The sequence below is a fragment of the Gossypium raimondii genome, chromosome 8, assembly GCF_025698545.1.
Source record: "Gossypium raimondii isolate GPD5lz chromosome 8, ASM2569854v1, whole genome shotgun sequence".
Classification (NCBI taxonomy): domain Eukaryota; kingdom Viridiplantae; phylum Streptophyta; class Magnoliopsida; order Malvales; family Malvaceae; genus Gossypium; species Gossypium raimondii.
Genome location: NC_068572.1, coordinates 47,128,094 through 47,137,244, shown reverse-complemented (window position 1 = coordinate 47,137,244; position 9,151 = coordinate 47,128,094).

Below are 9,151 nucleotides of genomic sequence, written 5' to 3'. Positions count from 1 at the left end.
TGATGTGATATTGGGCATGGATTGGTTAACTCAGCATGATGTAGTAGTAAACTGTAAACAGAATATTTTGTGTTGAAGTGCCAGAATGGAGAATTACTTCGGGTTAAATCTGATCAGACAGAGGAATTATCTGATGTGATTTCAGTTATGACAGCTCAGAAGTGTCTTAGAAAAAGGTATGATGTTTATTTGGCATATGTGTTAGACACCAAGGTATGTGAGTCAAAGATACAGGCAGTGCCAGTTGTATGTGAATTTTCTGATGTGTTTCCAGAGGAATTACCGGGGTTTCCACCAGAAAGAGAAGTGGAATTTTCTATAGATCTGATTCCGAGAACTACCCCAATTTCCATAGCTCCGTATCGTATGGCTCCTACAGAATTAAAAGAGTTAAAGATACAGTTACAGGAACTTGTTGACAGAGGTTTTGTTCGTCCGAGTCATTCACCTTGGGGTGCTCCAGTTCTGTTTGTGAAAAAAAAAGACGGGTCTTTGAGATTATGTATTGATTATCGACAGCTTAATAAGGTAACTATAAAGAATAAGTACCCGTTGCCTCGAATTGATGACTTATTTGATCAGCTGAAAGGTGCAATGGTATTTTCAAAGATTGATCTCTGATCGGGTTATTACCAGTTACGAGTAAAAGAGCCAGATGTGACAAAGACAGCTTTCAGAACCAGGTATAGGCATTATGAGTTTCTGGTTATGCCGTTTGGGCTGACTAATGCACCTGCAGTATTCATAGATTTGATGAACCGGATATTCAGATCGTATCTAGACATGTTTGTAGTAGTTTTCATTGATGACATTCTAGTTTATTCTCGAGATGAAAATGAGCATGCAGAACATTTGAGAATAGTGTTGCAAATCCTGCGTGAAAAGAAGTTTTATGCTAAATTCAGTAAATGTGAATTTTGGCTTTGAGAGGTAGGTTTTCTCGGACATATTGTATCTGCAGAAGGCATCAGGGTAGATCCGAGTAAAGTTTCAGCTATTGTCAATTGGAGTCCACCGAAGAATGTATCTGAAGTTAGAAGTTTCTTGGGTTTAGCTGGTTATTATCGGAGATTTGTACAGGGTTTTTCTATGATAGCTTCTCCAATGACCCATTTATTACAGAAAGATGTTAAATTTGAATGGACGGATAAATGTCAGCAAAGTTTTGATCGATTGAAGGAGTTGTTGACGAAAGCACCTGTGTTGGTACAGCCTGAATCGGGTAAGGAATTTATTATTTATAGTGATGCATCATTAAATGGTTTAGGTTGTCTCTTGATGCAAGAAGATAAAGTAATAGCCTATGCTTCAAGACAACTTAAGGCACATGAAAGAAACTACCCGGTACATGATCTCGAATTAGCTGCTATTGTATTTGCATTGAAAATATGGCGGCATTATTTGTATGGTGAGAAATGTCATATTTATACTGATCACAAAAGCTTGAAATATTTGATGACACAGAAAGATTTAAATTTCAGACAACGCAGGTGGCTTGAATGGATAAAGGATTATGATTTGGTTATTGATTATCATCCGGGTAAGGCTAATGTGGTAGCTGATGCTTTGAGTCGAAAATCTTTGTTTTCTTTACGAGCATGAATACCCGGTTGTCACTGGCTGATGATGGTTCAATCATAGCTGAAATGAAGGTTAAATCGATGTTTCGTCAAAAAATTTGTGAGGCTCAGAAAAATGATGAGAAGTTACAGGCTAAACGGGTACATTGTAAATCCGGTAATGATTTAGAACTTCAGACTGGGACTGATGGTTGTTTATTATTCAGAGGAAGAGTATGTGTACCGAAGAATTTCGAGCTTATACAGAAGATCCTAGGTGAAGCCCACAGCGGTACTATCTCTGTACATCCTGGGAGTAATAAAATGTATAATGACTTGAAAAAGATGTATTGATGGCCGGGTATGAAACGTGATATCTCTGAGTTTGTATCAAGATGTTTAGTTTGTCAGTAGGTTAAAGCAGAACATCAGGTACCTTCGGGGTTACTTCAGCCAATCACTATACCAGAATTGAAATGGGAAGGAATCACTATGGATTTTGTATCCGGGTTACCGATGTCCCCGAAGAAGAAAGATGCCATTTGGGTAATTGTCGACCGATTGACAAAGTCCGCGCACTTTGTTCCGGTATGTATGGATTATTCTTTAGATAAATTGGCTGAATTGTACATATCTGAGATTGTCAGACTACATGGAGTGCCAGTCTCCATTATATCAGATAGAAACCCCCGATTTACGTCTCGTTTCTGGGACAAATTACAAAAAGCTTTGGGTACTCAGTTGTATTTCAGTACTGCATTTCATCCTCAGATAGATGGCCAATCTGAGCGTGTAATTCAGGTACTGGAAGATATGCTCCGATGTTGTGTACTAGAGTTTCAAGGTAATTGGGAAAGGTATCTACCTTTGATTGAATTTGCTTACAATAACAGTTATCAGTCCAGTATTAAAATGGCTCCGTATGAAGATTTGTATGGTAGAAGATGTAGAACACCGTTATAGTGGACAGAGCTCAGTGAAAAGAAGATATACGTGGTTGATTTGATCCGGGAAACAGAAGAAAAACTAAAGGTGATTCGGGATAATCTAAAAGCAGCTTCCGATCGTCAGAAGTCATATGTCGATCTTAAACAAAAAGAGATTCAATTTCAGGTGGGTGATAAAGTATTCTTAAAAGTGTCTCCTTGGAAGAAAGTTCTCCGGTTCGGTCAAAAGGGTAAATTGAGTCCAAGATTTATCGGACCATATGAAATCATAGAAAGAATTGGACCGGTTGCTTATCAATTGGCTTTACCACCGGAACTTGATAGAATCCATAATGTTTTTCATGTATCTATGCTACAACGGTATCGATCAGATCCTTCACATGTTATTACTTCGACAGAAGTGGAGATTCAGCCAGATATGACTTATAGTGAAGAGCCGGTTAAAATACAAGCACGAGAAACAAAGGAGCTTAGAAACAAAAAGGTAAATCTAGTCAAAGTGTTATGGAAAAAGCACAGGATTGAGGAAGCAACATGGGAACCGGAAGAGAAAATGAGGAAACAATACCCAAATCTCTTTACTGGTAAGATTTTTGAGGACGAAAATCTTTAAAGGGGGGAGAGTTGTAATGGCCCAAATTTAAGGTTATCGGAACAGTGGTTTCGGGACCACAAATCCGATGAGGAAAAATTTATTTTTCTTATATTTTTATGGTCTATGATTTCACAAAATTATTTCGTAAAAATTTTGTTCGAAAATTTCGACGTTTGGGCACTCAATTTAGTCAAAAGGACTAAATTGTAAAAAGTGCAAAAGTTGAGTTCTACATGCTAGAGGTGTCCAATTGTTATGAAAATTTAAATTGGAGGTCCTTATATGGTAATTAGACCATTGGTTAAGTTGGTAGACAAAAATGGACATGAGATAAGTGAAATAGGAAATTTTTAAGTTAGGGGCAATTTGGTAATCTAGTAATTAAAATGAATTAAAAGGGAAAAAGATGACAAATTGTGCTCATCTTCATCATTAGGACGAAATTAGCAAGGGGGAAAGCCATAGTTAGAGTTTTCAAGCTTCCAAGCACCATAGTAAGTGATCCCAAGCGCCGTTTTTAATGTTCTTTACGTTTTTGGAGTCCTGGTAGCTTAATTTAGCTTATTCTAGCAATAATTTAACCTAGGGTTTATATTTGGAAAAATACCCATAGGATAAATGTGTTTATTTTGATGTTTTATGGTAGAATATGAAGCTAGAAATTATGTTAAACAACTTTTGCTAAGTGATTTTAAGTGAAAACGAGTAAAGGGATATAATCGGTAAAAATACCTAATGTTCATAAGTAAGTGTTAGAGTGGGAATATGATGTTTCCATAGAAGGGAAAAATGTTCAGCATGTTATAAAACATAAGAATAAGAGATGAAGTTTAATTTCCGAGCCTTGGGGCAAAAATGTAATTATGCAAAAGTTTAGGGGCAAAATCGTAATTTTGTAAAAGTTAGAGTCAAGGGCTGTTTTGATAAATGTGAGCATTAAATAAGTTAAATTTGCTATTTTAGATCAAGAAGAACGAGACTCGAGGTTAGACAAAGGGAAGAATAAAGTTGAAGACTAAGTTGGTGAATTGGGCTATATTTGGTACCGTGGTAAGTTTACGGTAAATAAATGCAATATTTCAATAACTATTATTAATGCTGCTATTTTCCAGCAACTATGAATTTGTTTCATGGATTTATTTGATGATGACCCAAGCATGAAATGATAGAGAATTAAAATTAAAAAGTCCCGTTGATACATAAGGATGGTACTGGATACGAATATCATGACATTTGGGTAAAGAGATCCCATGTAAGACCATGTCTGGGACATGACATTGGCATCCTTGAGATCATGAGGTGTCCCCTTTAAGACCATGTCTGGGACATGGCATGGGCACCGAGACGAGAGGTCCCATGTAAGACCATGTCTGGGAGATGGCATTGGCACCAAGATGAGAGGTCCCCTGTAAGACCATGTCTGGGGCATGGCATGGGCACCGACATGAGAACACCCCATGTAAGACCATGTCTGGGACATGGCTTTGGCATGTTATTATCAGAAGAGACCCGAGTATCCTTATTGTTCTAATGTAGCTAAACAGGCTAATAAACGAATCATGTTCAGGAAAGTTCAGTTAAAAAACATAAATGGCAAGCTCAGGTAAGTTATAAGAGCTATGAACTGATTATATTATCAGTTGATATTCAATGATGCAGCAAGAGAAGAGTAAGTTATGCACACAAGTATTCTAAGTAAATAAGCAAGAGAACTAGAATAAGATTAACTGAAGAGTAAACTAGAGATATAGACACTTGAGTTTAATTATTTGTGTTTAATGTTGTTATTTATTAGCTAGTAAACTTACTAAGCTTAATGCTTACTTCTTTTATTTTTCTTTCTCTTATAGTATTGCAAAGCTGCTTCAAGGGTCCTAAAGAAGTCGGAGATCGTCTACACTATCAAGAACATTTGCTCGGTATTTTATGATGAAACACGATTGAGTTATGGCATGTATAGGGACTTAGTTATTTTGCATGTTTGTAATTATGATTTTGCTAAAGAATGGTGTGTGAGTATTTGATGATGAATGGTTATTAAAATGGTTAAGTATGAAGATGTTTGTTGTTATAAAAGTCTAGGTGATAAATTATGCATGGAAATCATGAAAATGTAAAACTTTACAAAGAAACAGAATTCAGATAGCACAGTGACGTGACTTTAAAAAATAGCCTAGTATGGTATAAAATGAATTAGAGAGTGAATAATATATTAAATTAAATATTTTTGAGTTTATTTTCATTGAAAATAACGGTTTAACAAAATGAATTTTATATTTTGAGATATATGTATTTTAGTGAGAAAGGGATGATCTATTTTTCGACTCCTCTATTCTAAGTTTAGAAAATCATTAAAATTGTACAAAAATGGTTAAGAGTTATAGTTTATATGTATAGATTCCTTATTGAGTCTTTTTCTGTAGAAATAAGTAAGAACTTTATATGAAAATTCTACAGTGAGAAAAATTATTTTTAGTGGCAAGAGGTCAGAACAGTCAGGTGGTGAAACAGGGGAGACTTTAACTAATAAACTGTACTAACTGGATAAACCAAAAATTCCAAAATTTTTATGGTATGTAGAAATATGAGTCTAGTTTCATGGAAAATTTACGGAATTAAACTTCGAGTTCCATATCTTGAGTTATAGTTAATTTATTAACTGCTGCGTCATTGGACAGATTTGTTGTAAATAGTGAAATTAATTTTCAAAACAAGTTTTTATGCTCCGAATTAGTAAGATGAGCTAAGTAATGCCTCGTGCTCGACTTCGGCAATGGTCCCGGGGTAAGGGGTGTTACAAATATAAATGAGTTCTACACTTACACTCATATAAAGCTTCATACGGTGCCATTCGTATACTTGACTGATAGCTATTGTTGTAAGCAAATCCAACCAATGGTAGATATTTCTCCCAACTGCCTTCAAATTCTAAAATACAACACCGGAGCAAGTCTTCAAGAACTTGAATCACTCTTTCTGATTGTACGTCAGTTTGCTGATGGAACGCAGTACTAAAGTTCAATTTTGTACCCAAGGCTTCCTGTAACTTTATCCAAAACCTCGAAGTGAACCTCGGATCTCTATCTGATATAATAGACTTAGGCATCCTGTGTAATCTCACTATTTCAGCAACATATAACTCCGTCAACTTGTCAAGTGAGTAATCAATAATGAAATGGTCTGACTTTGTCAGTCCATCAACGATTACCCAAATAGCATCCTTCTTCTTTGGAGTCAAAGGCAATCCCGTCACAAAATCCATCGTGATGCTGTCCCACTTCCACTCTGGAATCATTACCGGCTGAAGTAAACCCGATGGTACTTGATGCTCAGTTTTCACTTGTTGGCAAATTAAACACTTTGATACAAATTCCAAGATATTCTTTTGCATGCCCGGCCACCAATACAATTTCTTTAAATCATTATACATTTTCACACTACCTGGGTGAACTGACAAATCACCACTATGTGCCTCACATAAAATGGTCCGAATTAACTCATCATTTCTTAGTACACATACCCTATCCCGGAACATCAGGCAATTGTCTGAACTAATTCGAAAATCTGAGTCAACACCTGCTTCGCACTGATCTCCTAGCTTGCAATTCACTGTCATTCTTTTGAGCTTCCTGAATTTGCTGAAGGAATAATAGTCTAGCCCTCAATTCAGCCGAAATTGAACCATCATCAGATAAAGTTAATCTCATACTCATAGCTCTCAAAGCAAATAAAGATTTTCTACTCAAGGCATCATCAACTACATTAGCTTTTTCGGGATGGTAATCAATCACTAGCTCATAATCTTTTATTAGTTCGAGCCATCTTCATTGTCACAAATTCAAGTCTTTTTGATTCATTAACTACTTCAAACTCTTATGATCAGTGAAGATTCGGCATTTCTCACCATACAAATAATGACGCCAAAATTTTAAAGCAAAAACAATGGCAGCCAATTCTAAATCATGCTTCGGATAAATCTTCTCATGTGGTTTCAGCTGTCTCGAAGCATAAGCTATTACTTTGCCTTCTTGCATTAAAAGTCACCCAAGACCATTTAATGATGCATCACTGTAAATTATAAACTCCTTCCCTGACTCAGGTTGTACCAACACTGGCGCCCCAGTCAATAATGTCTTCAATTTCTCAAAACTTTGTTGACATTTATCGGTCCATTCAAATTTGACATTCTTTTGCAATAACTTAGTCATAGGAGAAGCAATCATCGAGAATTCCTTGACAAAACGTCTATAATACCCAGCTAACCCCAGAAAGCTTCTAACTTCGGACAATTTCTTTGGTGGCTTCAAATCAACAATTGCTGAAATTTTGCTTGGATCAACCCGAATACCTTTACTTGAAAATACATGCCCCAAGAATCCAAACTCACGAAGTCAAAACTCACTTTTGCTGAATTTAGCATACAATTTCTTCTCTCTCAAAATCTGCAACACAGTTCTCAAATGTTTGGCATGCTCAGATTCATCCCGAGAATAAATTAAAATATCACATATGAACACCACCACAAATTTATCCAGATACGGCCTGAAAATTCAATTCATCAAGTCCATAAAAATAGCCGGAGCATTAGTCAACCCAAAAGGCATTACCAGAAATTCATAGTGTCCATACCTTGTTCTAAAAGCAGTCTTTGGCACATCGGACTCCTTAACTCTCAACTGATAGTAACTGGACCTCGAATCAATCTTTGAAAACACTGTTGCTCCTTTTAGTTGGTCAAACAAATCGACAATTCTCGGTAAAGGATACTTGTTCTTTATAGTCACTTTGGTGAGCTGACGATAGTCAATACAAAGTCTCATAGAGCCATCTTTCTTTTTCACAAATAATACAGGAGCACCCCAGGGAGAAAAACTCGGTCTTACAAATCCTTTATCTATCAACTCTTGTAGTTGAGCTTTTAATTCTTTCAACTCAGTCGGAGCCATCCGATACGGTGCAATAGAAATTGGTACAGTACCAGGTAACAAGTCAATAGCAAACTCAACTTCTTTAATCGGAAGTAACCCAAGCAATTCCTCTGGAAATAAATCTGGAAATTTAGAAACTACCGGCACTGATTCAAGCTTCGACCCAGTTATATCAGTATTCAACACATAAGCAAGATAAGCTTCACATCCTTTTCTCAAGTATTTTTTAGCAGACATGTGCGAAATCACCATAGGCAATTTATTCGGCTCCTCCGCTTTAACCCGGAGAATTTCACCATTTTCACATTTCAATTCAAGGATTTTCCGTCTGCAATTTACCTTGGCATCATGAAATATCAACCAATCCATCCCCAAAATAACATCAAACTCATCAAATGGTAACAACATCAAATTAGCTGGGAAACAGTGACCTTGAATCATCAAAAGACAATTCTTGCAAACCTTATCGACTAAGACATATTTGCCTAAAGAATTTGATACTTTAACCACAAATTCAGTATTTTCAACAGGCAATTTCTTACTAGATATTAAATTCATACATACATATGAATGAGTAGACCCAGGGTCAATCAAAGCAACAACATCAATATCATGAAGATAAAATGTACCAGTAATCAAGTCAGGAGATGATGCATCCTCACGAGCACGTATGGCATAAGTTGTGGCAGGCGCTCTAGTTTCTAATCTTCCAGCTATATTTTTCGCCACACTTTTACCACTGACTTTGCTCCCAGTATTCCTCGGTGGTCTACCTCTACCAATAGTATCACCCGATCCCACTCTCTGTAATCTCTCTTCTTCTATCCTCTCAGGACAATCTTTTATATAGTGCTCTTGAGAACCACACTTGAAACAGGCTCATCAAAATCCCCAAAACTCACCTACATGTCGCCTGCCACACTGTTGACACTCGGGTCTATTATTCCCTACATTACCCACGCTTGCCATTGAGGTAGCTCGAGTTTTAACTCCGGGATATGACTTCCCTCGATCTCTACGTGAATACCCAATTGAACCAGTTGATCGTGGATCCATCCCTTTAAGCTTCTTTGGTTGGGATTGAAATGTCTTGCTCGTTGACCTTTTTCTTACATCTCCAGC